Raw genomic sequence first — 4,028 nt, forward strand, 5'->3', positions numbered from 1 at the left:
TCAGTATCTCTTCTGTTACCCAAGGATTTCTACTAACCCTCGTCTTTTTACCTACTTGATCCTCTGCTGCCTTCACTATTTCATTTCTCAAAGCTACACATTTTTCTTCTACTGCATTTCGTTCCCCCATTCCTGTCAATTGTTCCCTTATGCTCTCCCTGAAGCTCTGTACAACCTCTGGTTCTTTCCGTTTATCCAGGTCCATCTCCTTAAATTCCCACCTTTTTGCAGTTTCTTCAGTTTTAATCTGCAGTTCATAACCAATAGATTGTGGTCAGAGTCCACATCTGCCCCTGGAAATGTCCTACAATTTAAAACCAGGTTCCTAAATCTCTGTCTTACCAGTATATAATCTATCTGAAACCTTTTAGTATCTCCGGGGTTCTTCCATGTATACAACCTTCTTTCATGATTCTTGAACCAAGTGTTAGCTATTATTAAGTTATGCTCTGTGCAAAATTCTACCAGGTGGCTTCCTCTTTCATTTCTTAGCCCCAATCTATATTCACCTACTATGTTTCCTTCTCTTTCTTTTCCTACTGTCGAATTCCAGTCACCCATGACTATTAAATTTTCGTCTCCCTTCACTACCCGAATAATTTCTTTTAACTCATGATACATTTCATCAATTTCGTCATCGTCTGCAGAGCTAATTGGCATATAAACTTGTACTACTGTGGTAGACGTGGGCTTCGAGTCTATCTTGGCCACAATAATGCGTTCACTATGCTGTTTGTAGTTGCTTACCCGCACTCCTATTTTTTTTTCATTATTAAACCTACTCCTGCGTTACCCCTATTTGATTTTGTATTTTGATACACATTACTAAAAGAAAATACCGTATTCATAAAATGTAAAATGAAAAGTATTCATAAATACAAATCATCCCAATTGTATTGCAGAAGGAACTATAGGAAACATACTCGCAATTGCGAATATAGAACATCATCAGCTGTATGTTGGAATGATGACAGTGAAAATTTGTGCCGAACTGGGACTCGAACCCGGATTTACGTTTTACGTGAGAGGTCACCTTAAACTCCTTTTCTTGCAAATGTCATCCTGACACAGGGACCCTGCTAACCTTCTCTGTATAGTTCCAATTTTAGTTTATGTACCACCGAATCGAGTACGCCGCTTCGGTTATCTGTGCTTGAATCACGGCTGGATCTAATCTTCTACATGTCGGCGCCCATGAATAACAACCGACACTCGTACACTTTGTAGGTTTCCGGCCAGGGAGGTCACATTTATTGAGAGACCAGAGCCTGGTATTGACGAGTAAATAGGAACTAGCAGTGCCTGTGTTATTAAAAAGTGCGATTTTAAGAAGTGTGGTGCATGCCCGAAGGAACATTGCATCGTACTTCTTAATAACACAGGTATTGCTATTTTGTGGAAAGAATTTTGCAAGGATGTTGACTTGAACGGAAGCTATAAAATTACCACCTTTATGTATCAAATAATGATGATAACAATAATAATCATGACATTCTAACGTTTAATATAAAACACATTCCTTCTCACATCGTTTGCACTTTAAAATTTGTTTGCAATTTTGGTAATGACTGTATGTTTAGTCATTTCTTAATGAACATGCAACATTACCAAAACATTCAAACTGTGTGCAGCAGAAACGATTTCAATCGCCTAAGTGCTGAAAATGATCGCTCAGAGGTACAAGAAGCAACAGTAATAGTTAAAATCATCCGTACAAACTACGCAAAGTCTATGACTGTATCTCGCTTAGGACCACTGTTTTTCCAATTTAAAATATTTGTCATGTCTGATAAGTTGGACACTTCTCACTTCGTTCTCTACACGTCCTGAAACGTGTCCTTATGCAATGTTACCTAATCTGCATGAAAGTCTGCCCCATATAACTGCAGTATTCAATCAATGCCAATTTATCCTATACCAAAAGCTTCAAGTTGTGAAATACGTCCCAAAACCTTCGTTTGAAATCTACGATTTAGAGAATCCACAACCATATTAATTGTTTAAAAAAAAAACACTGTCTTTACATTTCCTCCGCTGTTTGATACGCATGAAGAATTCTACCTATGTCGTAGCGTTTAGGCATGTTCTTTTTTTTTTAGACAAAACCGGTTCACCAATGTTCAATTCCTCCGCTTTCCTCGAGGTTTCACTCGACAACTAAAAAAAAATATATAACTCTTCGTGTAGCTAAGTTTCCACCAAAGTTTTGACTTCTCGCTATGAAAAATTTGGAAATTTGTGAGAAGTTCCTACGTGACGAAACTGCTGAGGTCATCGGTCCCTAGGACTTCTTGGTATTATATTGATTTTTTCTGAAAAGAATCATGTTGTTCAACGATGCCGAAAACTGAAATTAATATTTTCAGGAAATTATGAAATCTGAATTGGTGTAGGTTTGAGAGGTATCCACTGGCCTTCCCACCGGCATCACTTTTTCCTCCTGACAGCTGTTTCAAAACTTTTAAGAAAACTTCGTAATTACATTCCAACGATTTTGTATAGCTGTAGGCTCCAGCTGAGTAATCATACTTTGTAATCTCGTTAAATGTCCTGCGACATTACTTGCACCATCATAAAAATTGAGCACGACGGTATTTATGTCGAGAGATAAACGTCTTATAACTTCGTGGGCGTCTTCAAACAATATCATAGAACTTGTTGAAGCTACTTCATAGCAGTCGATAAATATGTCTTCAAGTTGCAGATTTTTATCGACAAATCTGAAGCATAAGTATATTAGTTTCTCCAGCGATATGTCGGAAGTCTCATCTACAATGAGAGAAAAACATTATCTCGCCTTAATAGATATGACAAGTCTTTGCTGTACATTGCTGGATGACGAAGAGACTGTTTCATTCAATATATCGTGAGGAACTCAGGAGCATTTACTGATCCAAACAGTCCAACTGAAGAATATTCGATGCTTCATTGGTGTGATCTCGAACTGCTATTTCTCGCTGATGTTATTACTTTGCCGGCCGCGGTGGCCAAGGGGTTCTAGGCGCTTCAGTCCGGTATTGCGCGACCGCTACGGTCGCAGGTTCGAATCCTGCCTCAGCCGTAGATGTGTGTGATGTCCTTAGGTTAGTTAGGTTTAAGTAGTTCTAAGTTCTAGGGGACTGATGACCTCAGATGTTAAGTCCCATAGTGCTCAAAGCCATTTGAACCATTTTTGTTATTACTTTAAAATGGCCTTGCCTTCATTGTTCAAACTTCCTAATTTAAGTGTTGGGATAACAGATGATACAGTCGTTCCTTGTTTCGTAGATGCCAGAGCATTCATGATTGAACGATGAAGTACACTTTACGTGAACTCTGAAGCGTTCAGCTGCCTTTTGCCACTGAGAAAATCTATTTGGAACAAATGCATTACGTGACGCCCTGCCTGTTGCAGTGGAAGTTGTCGACAGATACCGGAATCAAAAACGTTTTTACACTCATTACATCACACTTTGTCCAATTCTTATGTCGTAATAAACCCACTGAAATGTCTTTTTCCATCCTTCCTGGTGTGACCTGAATGACGATTTCTTGACACTTGTTGCTAATGTATTACAGTAAGTGGTAGAAGAGAAATTCTCGGGTTCCCTATTTTTTTACTGAACATCCTTTTCATTACGGCATGTTCAGTGTCAGCATTATCCACCTGTGATGATGACAGCAGAAGTATTACGAGTTTATTCATAGCGACTATCAAATCCACTGTTCCAATTCGAAAGTAAGTAAAGAAGTAACACTCAACATTGTGTTTCGGCTTTCCATATGTGTGCAATAACCGTGTCACGTTTGAAAATTGCCAAAATATTTGCCCGGCGAAGAGCCTTTGCTCCAAGCATCTAGTCAATATTGTGTTTCAGCTTTCAACACGCGTCCGGTAACTGTGTCGCGTTTGAAAACTGCGAAAATTTTTGCCCGACGAACAGCATTTGCTCCAAGCATCTAATCAGTACTCACACCTTCGTACTATTAACACGGTAACATGACTTTTTTGTGAAACTGAGAAGTTTCCAATGTACAGTCTAAACTTC

The 4,028-nt window shown here is 38.9% G+C and overlaps 1 non-coding gene across 1 annotated transcript; it reads right to left on the minus strand.

Annotated features, from left to right (window-relative positions):
- Nucleotides 1-1,024: 1,024 nt before the first annotated feature.
- LOC126420176 (U6 spliceosomal RNA) lies at nt 1,025-1,133 on the minus strand. Its single transcript, XR_007576039.1, has one exon. It is a non-coding gene; the product is annotated as a U6 spliceosomal RNA (small nuclear RNA).
- Nucleotides 1,134-4,028: the final 2,895 nt, after the last annotated feature.

This window comes from Schistocerca serialis, chromosome 9 (genome assembly GCF_023864345.2).
Source record: "Schistocerca serialis cubense isolate TAMUIC-IGC-003099 chromosome 9, iqSchSeri2.2, whole genome shotgun sequence".
Classification (NCBI taxonomy): domain Eukaryota; kingdom Metazoa; phylum Arthropoda; class Insecta; order Orthoptera; family Acrididae; genus Schistocerca; species Schistocerca serialis.